This window comes from Telopea speciosissima, chromosome 3 (genome assembly GCF_018873765.1).
Source record: "Telopea speciosissima isolate NSW1024214 ecotype Mountain lineage chromosome 3, Tspe_v1, whole genome shotgun sequence".
Taxonomy (NCBI): domain Eukaryota; kingdom Viridiplantae; phylum Streptophyta; class Magnoliopsida; order Proteales; family Proteaceae; genus Telopea; species Telopea speciosissima.
The window spans coordinates 36,981,844-36,999,530 of NC_057918.1; the positions used below are offsets into that span (position 1 = coordinate 36,981,844).

A 17,687-nucleotide genomic window follows, 5' to 3' on the forward strand; every position below is an offset into this window, starting at 1 on the left:
AGGGGGAGTCTTACCATATAAGTTTTCATAATCTTGTATATATGCTGACTAAGCTAATTGATTCTAATTTATTCTTTCCATTACATAAAGCAATATCTTAGGATGTGATTAGGCACTAATATGGGATGATTGATCCCTTGTATCATGTAATAATCTTGTATAAATTTCACCCTCATATCAATGGATAGATACACAATTTTCCATTCATCTTATCATTTTATGCAAATCTTCTATATGCTTAACAAATATACATTGTTAGTTTTGAACTATAATTTTTGTGATTCTTCCCGAAATAAGATACTTGAACTTTCTATTTTTTTTGTGGATTGTGTACTGCATTCAAAGTCAACTTGTGTTAGTAGTTAGAGGTTCAATTCTATATTATTTATTGGTGAGATGTCTAAGTAATAGGACATAAACCGAATAAGGAATAAAAAATGAAATTGAATAAAAACCCAAATCAAATCAAGTCGGTTCGGTTTTGGTTTTAAAAATGTGTTCTTATTCTCAATTGGGTTCAGTTTTGATTTCTAAATTCTATATCTTGAACCAAGCCAAAACAGAACTGAATAATAAAAAACAAACCGACTTTCGCATTTGGTGGTCTACCCCATAATCGATAGAGGGTTTCATGAATGGACACAAGAACTTTTACAAACTTTTATTTAATGTACTCTCAATTTGTTGTCGCACATTAAATTTCATGGATATATGTTATCTAAACTGTATGAAATAAAATTTTGGTAGGGAAAGAGAACGCCACCCGATCGTGCAGACCACATCGCCCCTACACCCAGACACAAGGGCACGCAAAATGATCACCACACCCCTGGTCATTTCCATTTTTTCAAGAGAGTTGCAACGGTCATTACTCGTGTCCCTGTGTCGGGTTGTAGGGGCCGCGTACACTAGTTGACCAGTTGGCGTTCTTTCTCCCATTTTGGTGTTATCAAGCTACTATATCTCTTGCACATTTTCCAAAAGCTCTGACCATCTTCATAACCGTCTTGATTTATTCTTTAATACATGCATTTCCAGGTTGAAGGTGCCTACTTAGAAGGTAACAAAAGTCTCAACAATTGGGATGTATTTACTCATTTGCCAGGTAACTTTCCACTTTTGACCTTAGTTTTTGAGATGCAGTCTATAATCCACTACTTTTGGAGTTCCTTTTTGAAATTACTAAAATCCACTACTACTTTGGAATCATTTCATGAGGTGGGAACAAATAAATTAAATTTAGGGCATTACACTTTGCATTAACGATAATATTCCTAAATGTAAAGATTAGAGAATGTATAAAGTCTAGCTCTACTTGTAGCATATTGTGGGACCCTAATTAACATATGTCTGGTATCAACATCTTTTTTTGATGAAAGGATAATTTATTAAAGAAAAGAGAGACAAAATCCAAAAAACCAAAGGCTAGCAAGGGGAAAGACCTCAACAAAAGAATACTCAAAACAATCATCAAAATTGATATAACAAAATCCAGGGGACAAAAACAACCAAACAAATGGGGGAACAATAAAACAAGGTGGGAAGATGGGGGGGGGGGGAGGGGAGAAACAAAGAAAATTGAGGATACATCAAAACTAGGGGGAGAAACAAGAGGAAGATTCCAAGCCAAGGTAAGATGTCTATTTCTAGTAATATCTCGGTAGATAGCACATCTGTGAATAATTTTATTTCTTATCTCAAAAGTAATGAAGTCTCAGATTTGTTCAATAGAACACGAGAAAAAAGTCCTTTTATTTCGTTCCCACCATATATGATGATTCAATGCACTAAAAAACAGCTTACCAAGAGTATCACAAGCGGTTTTGCCGTTGAAAGATTACAAAATTCACCTTTATTCTTTGTTAGAAGAAAGGACAACACTAAAAACAAACCAACATATTCTGAGAATGCTACCCCAAACCGACTTGGAGACTAGATAGGAAAAAGATAGATGGTCGATATTCTCAAGGAAGTTCCAACAAAGACAACAATTTAAAATGGATAAATTCCAAAATAAACGAATTTTAATTGGATTCATAACTCTTCTTTTTCCTGATAGGTGCTCATGATGGAGTGTTGAATTTCTGGCCTCTTAATTGAGGTGTTGGTCATTGCCAACTTTAGCTACACACCCTTAGGGTAAAACAACAATTTCTATAACCCCTCTTAACAATGACTTCGAAACCTGAATTTATTAATTCGGGATCTTGGATAATCAGTAGAAAGAGAAGACAATGGAGATGACATTGATGATAACTTATTGATTTAACAATTACTCTAGTGTCTAAAATAATTTTCTTTGGATCATCTTATAGGAGGTATCAAGGATGGAAGCAATGCAGATGTTTCTACTAATCACTACCACCTCTACATGGTACATGTTCACATACCTTTCACTTCTTATTAAGTTCTTCATAATAACAAAGTTTTTTGGGAGACTAGTATAGCTCTTTTGAAGCAAATACTTTTTTGGGAAAACCTTGTCACCAAAGTTGATTACAATAACCTTAATTTATTACCATTTTATTATAACACTTCTTTATTCCATAATGTTAAATCATTTCATTTCACATGGAATATGATAACTGTTGAAAATAACATAAGCCACTTTCATATCAATAATCACGATCGAGTACAATGTAGCACAAATCTGACCCCAAAAGAAAATCTTGAATCATCCAACCTAGCTACCTAGAATAAAAGCTTTGGACAAAAGGATACCAATTTGAGAGGCCATATTTTGGACCTATTTAAGGACTGAAGGCTGGTCCACACTCAGCTGGTTCCTAAAATTATTATGAGTGCATTATATGGAAGGGTCAAATCTTCACTTTAGCCAGATTTTGATCTTTTAAAGCTTATTATTCCTTTTTAAGTTCTTTTGTTGTATCAAGACCAAGTTTATTGCATCATATTACTTGGGTAAAGATCTCGAACTTGGGTCTATAATCTCAAAGTTTATTGTCAAACAGAAAGATGTGGAGTTAATGCATTCCCTTGGAGTGAATTCTTATAGATTTTCCATTTCATGGTCCAGAATCTTACCAAGTAAGTTTTACTATGATCAATCCTATTAATATTAATTGAAACTGATCAATTAATTACTTGATATATTTATGCTTAAATTCTGTCCTAAATGTAGAAGGTAGATTTGGGAAAGTTAACCCTACAGGATTTGAATTCTACAACAAGCTAATTAATTCTCTTATAAAAAGATAAAATTTCCTTATTTATTTAATTTTAATTTATTTTTTTAGGCTATCTTTGTTTTTAAGTAAATTAAGGAGAATGAAATTGAATTAAGAACTAAATTGAAACCTTTTTAATCATTACCACCAATGGAAAACAATATTAATCTCAATTTTAAAAAAATGCATAATTGTATTCTAGTTGATTCTCAACCAGATTTCTTGGATTTGAGTTAAGGGTGCAACTCAGATGAGCTGAGTCAAGAAATGACAAAAAAAAAAAAAAAAAAAAAAAAGGGGGAATCCGGACATTTGAAATTTTTAAGTACTATGTTTAGTAATATTTTAAGTTTATCACATAATCACAAGTATAATGTTTTTCTAATTAATTTCATTGCATTTTCCTTTAATTACCTGCAACTAGAGAAATTTTTTTTTTTCTTATCTTAATTGTTACGGATTCGAACAGGGATACAACCATTTGTTACATTGCACCATGTTGATCTTCTTCAAGAACGTAAAGATCGATATGACTCATGGTTGAGCCCAGAAATACAGTAAGTCTATTTTATTTTCACTATGTTGTTTATCAATGTTTTAATTGTATTCTTATCATTTTATTAATTTATGTTGTTATATTTTCTTCAAAATTGCACTACTTACACATGCAGGAAAGATTTTGGATATTTTGCGGATGTATGCTTCAAAGCTTTTGGAGTTAGAGTGAAATATTGGTCAACAATGAATGAGCCAAACCTTGTCGCAAAACTTGGTTATATCATAGGGGATATCCTGCCCAACCATTGTAGCAAACCCTCAAATGGTTGTCGCTATGGGAACCCAGTAAATGAACCATATGTCGCTACACACAACATGATATTATCACATGCCATTGCTGTAGACATTTATAGGAGATGATACACCACATTTTGTGCCCTAATCTTAACCTTACACGTGGCCAATCTTGAACCCCAAACAAGATCGAATCAGAAGCATGCCAAAGAAGAATCACGCTCACGACAGTTATGGGGGTAGGCCCACTAAGGTAGTCATATAACCAAGTAGAGGTCCCACGTGCACTTCCACGTATCCCAAGAATCACCAGATCCCTAGAACTGAGGAGGATGGTAGTTAGAGTAGGAGTTTCCTAAATCCATACTCCCAAAAAAGGAAAGACAAAAAAGGAAGGATTGCCTCAGATCCTCCCTAACCATTATAAATAAGGAGCCCCGACGCTCATGTAAAAGGAGAGTTCAATAATCAATAAAGATATTCAGTTACTTCGCAGTGCCAACTCTATTTTTCCCAATTTCTTCTAAGCTCTGAATTAATTGGACAGTTGTGTTCTTGGAGAACATCGCTCCAGCAGATTTCTTCGCACAATAGTTTGGCGCCGTCTGTGGGAAGTGAAGCAAAAGACCTGCGGAGATCCCACCATGACCAACACCAGAAATCAATCTAGGGCTACTAGAGCCGCCACCGCCGCTGCGACAGCAGAGGCTATTGCTCCTCCGACGCACCCTCCTGCTATTCAAGGGGAAATATTGCCTCCTCCCATTGTCTCACGTCAGGGGGTCGAGGATCCTATTCAGAAAAATACTGGACTACCATGCTAGGAGGGGTCTCATTCCAGATTATCGACAGATCGATCGTGGTACATGATAGTGGAACAATTCGACGCAATTCAGACCCGCTGGGAAGATAAGATGGAGCAGATGATGGAGATGCAACATGACCTTTTGCAGGGGATCCCCATACCCCCACCTCCTTTGCAGGATAGCAAAAGATCTCCATCTCTGGGCCACAGTGAAAACCACAGTAATGCTAACAACACTCGACGGATAAACAAGGAGGCGCAGCGGAACGCCAAGAATCAAGATTCTCAGATGACCAAAGTTGAACAAGCCTTGAACGAAAAAGTCTTGGAACTCCAAGATCAGATCCAAGAAGTCATACAGGGAAAGAACTAAACCCCTAATCATAACTTTCACTTTACTACGGATCTGGCGTTCACCGATGAGGTATGGTTTGAACCTCTTCCAAAGGGGTTCAAGATGCCGACCATATCACAATATGCAGGCACCACAGATCCGGAGGACCACTTGGAGACCTTCAAGTCCTTACTGTTCTTTCAGGGCGCCTCTGACGTAATCATTTGTAGGGCTTTTCCTTCCACTCTAAAAGGAGCGGCACAACAGTGGTTCTCACGACTTCCCCCGCGCTCTCTTTCCAATTTTATCGATCTGGGGAGGGCCTTCTTGGCCCACTTTGTGAGTAGTAGAGTTCACAAGAAGACAGTCGCCAATCTGCTATCCATAAAGCAGAGCCTCGATGAGTCGATTAGAGGCTTTCTGACAAGATTCAATAAAGAAGCCTTGGAAGTACGTAACCTGGACCAGATAGTGAAATTCCAGGCATTGCGTAGCGGCATTCATGACATTGAGTTAAAAAAGTCCTTGATCATGGATGAGCCAGGGGATATGTATGAGCTATTCTCATACTGTGAGAAATATATCAATTTGGCCGAAGTTCTTGTGATAGAGAAGGAAGATAAACCCGAGAAGAAGGCCCAAGAAAAGAAGGACGAGTCCGTCCGTGAGGCTGGTTTGAAGTGCAGCCGAGATGACAAAGATAGTAGAAGAAAGAAGGATGAAAGAAAGGCCTGGGTTCCCAGAACCATAGATCTAGAGTCAGAACCAGACTACACAGCCCTTACTCATACCCGATCTCATATCTTGAATGAGATAAAAGACCAGGTGACCCTGCGTTGGCCCGCCAAGATGGTGAAACCAGCACATGAAGTAATAAGAATAAATACTGCTAATTTCACCAGTACCATGGCCATGACACCAAAGAATGTCGACAACTGATGGATGAGATTGAGGCCTTTATTCAGAGGGAACGCCTGGGAAGGTTCGTCAAGAAGAAGGGAAGCGATAGAAGACCAGATCATTGAGCTTGGGAGCCTGAGGGAAGACAGAGATCGCCTTCCAAGGCCGATAAGGAAGAACCACCTTGAGGTAAGCCACATACTGAGAATGCACCTTTAAGAGAGATAACCACCATATATGGAGGACCGGGCATGGGGGGAAAAACTTCTAACTCTCAAAAACATCATGCTTGAAATGTGCTTCAAACCGAGGTATCTGATAAAAGAAGGAGGATGGACCAGCCCATAACCTTTTCTGATGAAGATTTAGCGGACATCCAATTTCCACATGACGATGCACTAGTGATCAAGATGATCATCCCCAATTGCTCCCTCGAGCTTTGCTGACATCTTGTATTACGATGCCTTCGAGAAAATGCTCCTGAAACCTGAGATGCTGAAGAGAGTGGAATCCCCTTTATATGGATTCAATGGGGCCCCAGTACAGGTTGAAGGATCTATTGAGCTGCTCATAACGGTGGGAACAGAGCCCAAGCTTGCCACAGTGAAGATGAACTTTTTGGTGGTGAAAGTGAATTCCAAGCATAATGAAATATTGGGCCGGCCAGGACTCAACGTACTATAGGCGGTGGTTTCTACCCCACACCTAATGATGAAGTTCCTAACTGACCATGGGATAGGAGAGTGTAGGGGGAGTCAGATAGCCGCCCGTAGATTCTATGAAGGATACTTGTGTGCTAGAGGAAAGGAGCCGCAAACATTATTGATCAATCTAGACGACAACCGAGATGTCATCGAGCAAGAAAGGAATGAACCTGCAGAAGATCTGGCTCCCGTAGAAATCATCGAAGGAGATGCGAAATGTACAGTACAGATAGGCGTAGGGTTGAGTGGAGAGAAACGATTTGCCCTCATAAATTTTTTGAGGGCAAATGCAGATGTATTTGTGTGGTCCGCAACAGACATGCCCGGGGTAGACCGCGAGCTGGCTGAGCATAAGCTCAGCGTGTATCCCACTGCCAAGCTGGTATTCCTGAAGAAGAGAACATTCACCCCTGATCGGTAAGAAAAGGTGATCAGGGAAGTGACGAAGCTGTTGGAAGCTGATTTTATCGAGGAGGCCATCTACCCAGAATGGTTGTCTAATGTTGTAATGGTCCCCAAACCTAATGGGAAGTGGAGAATGTGTATTGATTTTACTAATTTGAATAAAGCTTACCCTAAGGACTATTACCATTTGCCTCGCATTGATTTACTAATAGACACTATGGTAGGACATAAGATGTTGAGTTTCATGGACGCCTACTCAGGTTATAATCAGATCAGGATGTATGAACCTGATATCTTGAAGACTTCCTTCATCGCAGGGAGGGATACATACTATTATACCCGTATGCCCTTTGGGTTGAAGAATGCTGGAGCTTCTTACCAGTGATTGGTGAATCACATTTTCAAGCACCAGATAGGTCAAAACATGGAGGTATATATGGATGATATGCTGGTAAAAAGTCTAAAGGCAGATGATCATATTAGAGATCTGGATGAGGCATTCCAAGTCTTGAGAAAAAGTAAGATGAAGTTGAATCCAGCCAAGTGCGCCTTCGGCGTCACCTCAGGAATATTCCTTGGCTTTATGGTCTCAATAAGAGGAATAGAGGCAAATCCTGCAAAAATAAAAGCCATTCTAGAGATGCGCCCGCCTGGGAGAGTTAAGGAGCTACAAGAACTCACCAGAAGGATAGCTGCATTGGGAAGATTTATCTCGACCTCGGGAGATCATTGTTTACCTTTCTTCAAAACTTTGAAGAACCGAGCACGAGAGAGAGAAGCTAAAGGAACCAAGCTCACCTTCGAGTGGATGGAGGAGTGTCAGGTTGCATTCACAGAATTGAAAAGGTACTTGGACTGACCACCCCTCCTGACAAAATCTGAATCGGGAGACACGTTGTAGCTGTATATGGCCATTACCACGGTAGCAGTAAGAGCAGTGTTGGTGAGGGGAGATGGATAAGTCCAGAAACCGATCTACTATGTCAGCAAAGTGCTCCTAGATGCAGAGACTAGGTATAACACTATGGAGAAATATGCTTATGCGTTAGTGATGGCTGCCCGAAAGTTAAGGCCATACTTCCAAGCCTACACTATTGAAGTAGTCACCAACCAACCACTGAAGAAGATACCAGCCAAACTTGATCATTCTGGGAGGTTAGTAGCATGGTCGGTAGAACTGGGTGAATTTGACATCCAGTACAAGCCCTGAACTGCCATTAAAGCTCAAGTCCTAGCGGATTTCGTGGTGGAGTGCACACTACCCGAAGAAGAAGATCCACCAAGTGAGGAGCCCAAAGAAGGGACAGAGCAGTGGACGCTGTTTGTGGATGGTTCATCCAGTGCACTTGGTTGTGGCGTGGGACTGATACTAACAAGCCCTGGCGGATTCTTAGTGCAGTATGCGCTAAGGTTTGAGTTCAAGACAACCAATAATGGAGCGGAGTATGAGGCCCTAATTGCTGGACTGAAATTAGCACAAAGTGTGATGGTGAGAAATATTACCGTATACAGTAACTCGCAGCTGATAGCCAATCAGGTCAAAGGGGAATATGAGGCAAAGGAACCGCGCATGGCACAGTACCTGGGCAAAGTGCAGGACTTGATTACCACATTCAGCCACTTCGAGATACTCCTGGTGCCCCAAGCATAGAATGCATCAGCAGATGCCCTTTCAAGACTGGCCACCTCAGATTTTCAAGACCTGGGTAGAACTATCTACATAGATGTCCTTACCACTCTAAGCATAAAAAAGTCAGAAGAGATATTACTAATCGAGATGGAACCCTGTTGGATGGATCCTATAGTAAATTATCTCCAAAAGCGCACATTACCATATGACAGGGAGGAAGCAAGGAAAATAAGAATAAGGACAGCTCGGTACACAATAATAGGAGGAATCCTTTATAAGAAGGCCTTTGCTATGCCTTACCTGAAGTGTCTCCGACCAACTGAGGTGGAATATGTTTTGAGAGAAATACATGAGGGCATTTGTGGACAACACTTGGGGGGGTATGGCACTCGCTCACAAAGTCATCAGACAAGGATATTTTTGGCCTTACCTCTGCAAAGAAGCAATGAGTTTTGTTCGTAAATGCCTGAAGTGCCAAAAGTTTGTGCCTATCACACACCAACCTACAACAGAACTCACCTCAATTTCAAGTCCATTACCTTTTGTATAATGGGGCACAGATATATTGGGACCTTTTCCCAAAGCATCTGGAGGTAAACAATTTGCAGTTGTGGCGGTCGACTATTTTACCAAGTGGATAGAGGCAGAAAAGCTTTGGCAGTGATCTCTGCGGTAAAGGTATGGAAATTTTTCCTTTACTCGGTAATTTACAGGTACGGAATATCGAGAACCTTCATCGTTGACAATGGAAAATAGTTTGAACAAAAATTCAAGGAGTTCAGTGATCAGTACGAAATCCAACTAAGGAAGATCTTAGTTGCCCACCCCCAATCTAATGGACTAGTAGAGACAATGAATAAAATTCTACTAGATGGAATCAAGAAGAAGTTGGAAACCACCAAGGGATTGTGGGTGGAAGAGTTGCCTAACATTTTGTGGGCATACAGAACGACAATGAGGCTGACAACTAGTGAAACGTCCTTTATGTTGGCATATGGAATAGAGGCAGTAATTCCTGTGGAGGTAGCAGAAACATCCATGAGGGTGCAATTCTATAATCCAAAAGTTAATGATGAAGAACTAAGGATAAACTTGGATCTACTAAAAGAAATTAGAGAAATTGCTCGGGTTAAAAACACGGCTCATCAATAGCAAACAGCCCGCCACTATAATTCTAAACTGAAAGTTAGAAGATTTCACCAAGGAGAATTGGTCTTACGCAAGGTAGAAGCTTCAGGCCCGAGGTCCATGGGAAAATTAGCATCCAACTGGGAAGGACCATATAGAATCTCCAAACAAGTGGCACCGAGGGCCTTTCATTTGGAGACTCTAGAGGGGGTACCCATACCACGGTCATGGAATGTAGAAAATTTACGAAAATTCTACCAATAAGGTCAGGTTGTTCAATTTCAATTTTCATTTGATTAAAGCAAAGTTTTTCTCATTGCAAATATTAGGCTACGGCCAATAAAGGTATCCTTAGTTGATCAAGCAATTAATGGCAATGATCTATTTTTGCAATTATCTCTTTTCCTAAATGTTCATCTCTGTTACTAATAATATGCCAGCAATCAGCATAATGGTGAATTGCACCATAAGGGCATTTCCCCAATCAAGCCGATGGTCATCCGACCATAATGGCGAGTTGCACCATAGGGGCGTTTCCCCAATCAAGCCGATGGTCATCTGACCATAATGGTGAGTTGCACCATAGGGGCATTTCCCCAATCAAGCTGATGGTCATCCCACCATAATGGTGAGTCGCACCATAGGGGCGTTTCCCCAATCAAGCTGATGGTCATCCGACCATAATGGTGAGTTGCACCATAGGGGCGTTTCCCCAATCAAGCTGATGGTCATCCGACCATAATGGTGAGTTGCACCATAGGGGCATTTCCCCAATCAAGCGGATAGTCATCCGACCATAATGGTGAGTTGCACCATAGGGGCGTTTCCCCAATCAAGTTGATGATCATCTGACCATAATGGTGAGTTGCACCATAGGGGCGTTTCTCCGATCAAGCTGATGGTCATTCGACCATAAGGGTGAAGTGCACCATAGGGGCTTTTCTTCAATCAGTACAAGGAACATCTGGGCAAATGAGAAAAAGCATAAGGAGTAAAAGGCCATCAGAGGAAATACAAATAAAGGATGCTCAAATAATGAAGATCTTTTATTAATATGCCCAAAATTTTAATACAAGCACATGAGATAGTTACAACATCCAAGGTTGACAGAGTTACAAGAGCCAATTTATGATCAAATATGCTCGGGTCCAGGTTCCCTTTATGATCGAATATGCTTAGGTCCAGATTCACCTTCAGGAAGAAGAAAACGAGGCAAACTACAGGTACGCCTAAACCACAAGCCCGATTTGCCTTGTCTTGATCCTCCTGAGCAGGACGATGAGTGATGCAAGAACCAGAGGCCGAGGGGTATGAAATAGGTGTAGCCATAACAACAACATCAGATAGATGGAGATCAACCCAGACATTCATGAGGCAGTTCCACCTATTCCAAAGCGACCCTGAGATGTCAGGAGAGAACCATTTTGCCAAATGGGATTCACCATCAGGGCATTTGGAAGCTCCTTCAAAGCACCAAAATAGGCCTATTTCTACTCCTCTACCTTCACAGAAGACAAGGAGCTTAAAGAGCACGAGCGTAGTACCGGTATAAGTCCTCCAGCGCACTACCGCCGCCAAATCTTCACTCCTCGAATCCTTAAGAAGTTAGGGTCGGCAGGAAATGGCCCCCTAAAGACTTTCAATTTCTCTGAGGTAACGTTTCCCCTCCAAGCATTGGCAAGGGCACATCACATGTAAAGAATGCCCCAAAGCCAGGAAACCCAAAGGACATTGCGTGTCGATTGAAGATCGAAGCTATGAGGGCCAATGTCAATTGAAGATTGAAGCCGAAAGAAGCATCTTGAGGCAGGTACACCGTCAGAAACTTGAAACCTCTGTATCTGTGAAGGCACCGGCACCCAAAAAACCAGAGAAAGTTTAGAATCACCATAAGAAAGTAGAAGAGGAATAAGCAAAGGAAACCCATGGATCTAGGGGGAATAAAGGGTATAAACGCCATTTAAAGGGCTCAGCGACGATTCGTATTCAAAAGAGAATACAAAGGCCCAACTACCCAAATTAAAGGGAAGTAATGTCCAGGGCCACGTGTCCAATGTCCATTGGACTGGCGCTACCTCAAAAGGAGAAGGGTGCAATTATGGAGGCGACGATCCGGCTTCTGTACCAGTTCCATTAATGGCGAATTAACCAGAGCGTCAGTCAAGATGGGAACAATAAATGTTTGCATGGGGAATCCACAAGAAATCCTTGGGGAAAAGATTTACGTCATAATGGATATATATACGTCATGAATGTCGCTAAGCTATAGAACCAAGTGGAGCGGCAAAAAAAATCAACTGGAATCAACGTTGACATATCACCAAAGAAAATTATAATTTATTTCAAAGCAAGGGAACAGCAATCGCCACCCGAGATACAATATAAGCGTTCATAACTCTATGAGCTCAGGACGGGGAGGATTAGGGGGCAAAGGCCTAGGAGCCTCCCGAGGAGGAGGGAAGAAAGGAATTGAAAGTGAAGTTGGGTTTAATACAACCTCTCTCACAGGAATACGAGGGTCAAAACCTAGCCTAATCTTCCCCCATTTGAAGTGGGGAGCAACTTCATTTATCCTATTGTATAAACGTTGAGCACCCTCTAAGGCTTTATCTTCATAAAAACATTTGAAGACTGGTGATTGAATCACATGCTCGATTGTAAGATTAGCTACGACATACTTCTCAGCCCAAAGATAATCAGTGATGTTGTCGATGATATCTTGGGCGAACTCAAGCCTGGTCAGTAGATCTTCCTCTTAATGCTCGAGAGATTTGAGGTAATCAAGCTCATTCTTCAAATGATGATAGTGTTTCCTCAACACGTCATTGGCTTTGGCATATGTTGTTATCCTAGACTGAAGTTCCCTCTCTCGCTTTGAAGCATCAACTGACGCAGTACCGCACAAAAGAAGATTATCCTAATAAAAAGGGAAAACATTATGCTCGGAGGCATGAGAATTCAAAAAATAAGTAAATTATGGTCACTCTTTATTAAAAATTCTCGTACTACAGTGGCACAAGCCTACACTTTCAAAAAAAAAAAAAAAAAAAAGGCAAAGGGATAGACTGAAACAATGATAAGCAACACAAGTTAGGAAAGTCAAACTACAGGAGCGTTCTCAGCATTTGGAACAGCTTGGGCGGCGGTCGAATCATCGACAGGAGCTGGCAAGGGATCCTCAGTCCTCTGCTCAACGCTCTGGTCAGTAGCGTGCTCCGGGATCATCTCGGTTGGAACATCAACCCCTGCTTGCTCAGGCACAGCAACATCAGTCTCCCCTGTGCCAACTGAAGAGCCTTGACCACCCACCGTGGTCCCAACAGCTGAGGGAGTCACTGAAGAAGAAGATGGATGAGGAATGTCCAAATGCCCAACCAAAGATGCAGGCTTATAGGCACCAGACTTTAACCGTGCGAGCATGTTTTGTATCTCAGATATGCCCTCAAAATTAAAATCTGGGTGCCTCTCTTTTATTCGCTGCCAAATGGAGTAGGCTATTTTCAAAAAGGCCAAGGATGCAATGGACATATGACTGATCTTGCAGGCCTCGGATTTGAGATATTTGTCGACAGCCTTGGCCCCCTCTTCCTCGATTTGGGCCTTCAGGGTAGCAATCTCAGCCTTATGATTCTCGATCAGCTGCTTTTTCTTGGCTAGTATTTCTTTGACCTTAGCATAAGAAGCTGAAGAAGATTCAGCATCCTTCTCTGCTTGCTTTTGCTTCTCTTCAACCTCCGCTAATGCTTTCTCAGCAGCCTCTTTTCCTGCCTTGTGGTTTGCCATGTCAGCCTTCAATAAGAAAATCTGTTCATCATTATCCGGGGCAGCTTTCTTTAGATCCCGTATTTCCTTCTCTGATTTCATGTACATCGCGGTAATTTTTCTCTTACGCTCCACGAGCTCGGAGACAAAGGCAAGTGCCTGGTGTAGAAAGGAAAATCAGTAGATAGAAAATGGAAAATAACTAAAACACAAGATGGGAACAGAGCATCACCTTATAAGCCCCTGCAAGGGTTGACTTCTCCAGCGTATCATCATCCATCTCGGATAACCAATCAAAGTCAACTGGAGGAACGCAGTTCAAGGCCAAATTCTCGGCAGCAGCAACACTACCAATCACCCTCTGGTCATTACTAATCGACCACCGGGAAACGAATAAATCTGTGCTTACTTTGTCTTTCCCCTTGTTCTTCTTAGGGGGCGGTGGATCCTTAAAGACTAAAGAAGACTCTTCCTCCTGCAGAGTGATCAAACCCGAGGAGGAACTCTTCCCCTTGTCTGAAGAATCTACGATTTTGACACTTCGGGAAGGTGAGGGAGGAACCTTGGTGGACCCCTTCTTTGACTGGCCCTTATCCTGCTCAGTTGGGAGTGCCTTTCTCTGCCTATTTTTGTCTAAGGAAGAGAGAACCACATCTCCAGCTACTTGGAGGTTTTCACTCTCCATAAATGCGGCAAGAGAATCTAAAGGAAATTCCACTACAGCCAAAAAGTAAATAGAATGAGAAGAAGTTAGACTTATACGGAACATCATGGGGAAGGTGAAAGGAGAAATTCCCGAGGTGCTTACCCATCTCCAGTTTGTTCATATTCAGGACATCGATGGCCCCAGCTTTGACCCGACTCTTGTTAGCCATTAACACCTCCAAGGTTAACTGATCTTCACAGTCCAAGCGCAGGATTCTATTCCCATTTGTGGTATTAGGGTAGCCCCATACAGAGGGGCACTTGGGCCCTTCACGGGCTGCCCAGAAAAATCTCTGCTTCCAGCCGTGGATGATGAAACTCTAACCCCATGTCTATATGCAGCACGGGTGATGAAACTCTAACCCCATGTCTATATGGCATCAAATGAGTCAGGTGGTGTCAACCGCATCCCATTCTATGGGCTACCATAGGCCTCATTTCCAAGCTGACTACGACATCTAGTCTAACATTCACAATCATCAGATAATATTCATAGTGTTGATCAACAGACAATCATTGTTCAGTAATTTGAGTAATTGAATAGAATTAAATAACACAGCATTTAGGATTTAACAATATTTGTCGGCATACAGTTACACATGGATATATGATAATACTTCACTCACCTAGGTCTGGTTCTAGGAACTCGGTTGCAAATTCAGTTCCAACAGCAGTCTAATTATAGACCTCGAGCACGGGATCAAATCCTAGATGTAAATAAAAAATTGTCATATTAAGTTTCCAATTTGTCTCTGGTAGTCCTAGGGTTAACCTAAGCTCACTGGGTTGACCCGGTGTTTAGTTGGTCTTCGCTTGGAACTCTTTGGGCCTTGCACTGGGCCTTGGGCCTATGTCCCGGTGCATCATCCAGAGATGGTGGCCTAGGGGTAAAATGGTCATTCTTAGTAATTGTACCTGACCCTAGGATATAATAGGCTTACTGTGCTGCCCTCAGCTTGACAGTACTACAGGACCAAGCACAGGTAGGGTTTCCATCAACTACGGGGCCCACTTGGGTTCCCAAGCCATACCTTCATAAGGACAGATGTGGGGAGGGGCATTTAGGTCATTTCCCACCTTCCCACACAGCACCATGGCCAATGGATGAGGTTCCCTAAGCCAGATCAGTAGTTCTGCTAACTTCCATTCACTAAGCGATGTCTCTGGGCATTGGGTGCATCGCCCAGAGTCTTCAAATCGACAATGGGCTAAGATCCCAAGGTTGCGGCTCATGGGCCATGATCAAATCATCACCACATGCATGTTAGGGCATAAGGTGGCCCCTGGGGTGATCTTCATCATGGTCCAATTGGATTTTCCACTGGGTCCACTACTTGGCTGCCAGAGGCTGCCCAGACAGCCCAGTGAATAGTATCATAGGGTTTTCTCCAGTTGCAGATCTGGATTTTGGTCACATGAAAGGATATAAATAGATGTAAAATGGTGTTCTAGGGCTGCTTCCACCTAGGGCTTGGTCCTATGTAGCCAGGGCTTGCATCCAGGGTTCCAGACAGCTAAGCAACTGAGCAACTAGTAGTGCAGCTGTGCACAGCCAGATTTCAGCTTCAAGAACAACATATCAGACTTATAAAATTAACTAAAAATCTTAGATCTTTCATGCTCTATGCTTGCATGGCAGATCTGGAGCCATCCATAGCATTTCCCAGCTATTCTGGGCTACTAAAGAGTAGGAATCCATACAAAATATAGGAATAAAAGGAGGCAGCAGGTATAGGCATGGAGATGTATACTTGAGCAGAGCTTGGGTGCCATAAAAATCAGGGCCCAGGTGTGAGAGCAGCTCCCCCCCTTCCTTCTTCTTCCTCTCTTCTTTCTCTCTTCTTTCTCTTCTTTTCTCTCCCACGAAATGAGCAGTGCCTAAAGCTCAAAATGAGCCTAAGGTTCATCTATTTATAGGCCCAACTCCATTAGGGTCTGTTTGGCTGCTAAGGCCCCTTCTCAAAATGCATTTTTAATTGCATTTACAGTCACTCTGGGCTCTCTGGTGGGGTCCATAGTGAACTAAGGGTATGAGGTGGTCCCTCAGACTCCCCTCTATCTATGGAGGGTGCCCATGTCCATTATGGGTGGTCCCCATAATTTAAAATTAATTTATTCAGCTATTTTGCACACTGGACGATGTCTCTGGGCCTTGTCTACATCGCCCAGTGCCATCGCCCAGAGATTCCAGTAAGGCTGAATCTCAGTAGGGCCCGCACAGGGGTTTGACCCTTGGTCAGGGCATTGTCCCCACATGCCATTTAGAGGTTTTATATACTTTTCCAGAGGTGGGTCCCACAGTTATGGGGAGGAGAGAGATTACCTGGAGTTCAGGCCATACATAATGCTGTGAGATGTACAACAGCAGGGATCAGCTATCCATCTACTGACAGTCAGGTAGGATGATCCACACAGGGTTTCTTTATCAATCCAAATCACTGAAGTGATACTCCACAGTGTTCTTGGTTGCCTGGTCAGGGGTTCTTGTCCTTCAATCAAAATTCCAGCCAGTCAGGAGCAGGGTTTGACATTTCTCCCCACCTTACAAAAATTTCGTCCTCAAAATTTTCTTGCCTTGCAATTCGAAGAGTTAAGGATACTTCTCTTTCATTTCTTCCTCACATTCCTATGAAGCTTCTTCCACTGGGTTGTTTCCCCAATGAACCTTTACAAAAGCGACAGTCCGGTTTCCATGGTTATGCTCCTTTCTGTCCAATATCTCCGTAGGTTGCTCTTCGTAGGTCATATCCACATCCAACTGTTCAGGTTCAGTTGATAGTACATATGTCGGGTTGTTAATGTACTTTCTCAGCATTGACACACAGAAAACATCATGGATGCCTGGCAAAGATGGTGGTAGTGCTAGTCTGTATGCTATAGGTCCCACTTTATTGAGTATTTCATAAGGACCGATGAATCTTGGGCTCAACTTGCCCTTCTTGTTGAAATCTAGCAATCCTTTAGTTGGAGACACTCGAAGAAATATCTTTTCTCCGACTTCAAATTCAATGTCCTTCTTTCGATTATCCGCATAACTTTTCTATCTTGACTGGGCTGCCTTGATCTTTTCTCTTATAACATCCACCTTGTCGCAGGTCGCTTGTATCATCTCAGGTCCAAGATATTTTCGTTCACCAACTTCATCCCAATATAGCAGAGTTCGACATTTTCGTCCATAAAGAGCTTCAAATGGTGTCATGCCAATGGTGGAGTGATAGCTGTTATTGTAGGCAAATTCCAATAGAGGTATGTGAGCATCCCAACTATTATTCATTTCCAAAACATAGGCTCAGAGCATATCTTCCAGAGTCTGAATAGTTCTCTCTGAACTATC

General features: G+C 42.0%; 1 pseudogene; it reads left to right on the forward strand.

Annotated features, from left to right (window-relative positions):
- LOC122655129 overlaps positions 1–17,687 on the forward strand; it is a 57,850-nt pseudogene that overhangs the window by 13,685 nt on the left and 26,478 nt on the right.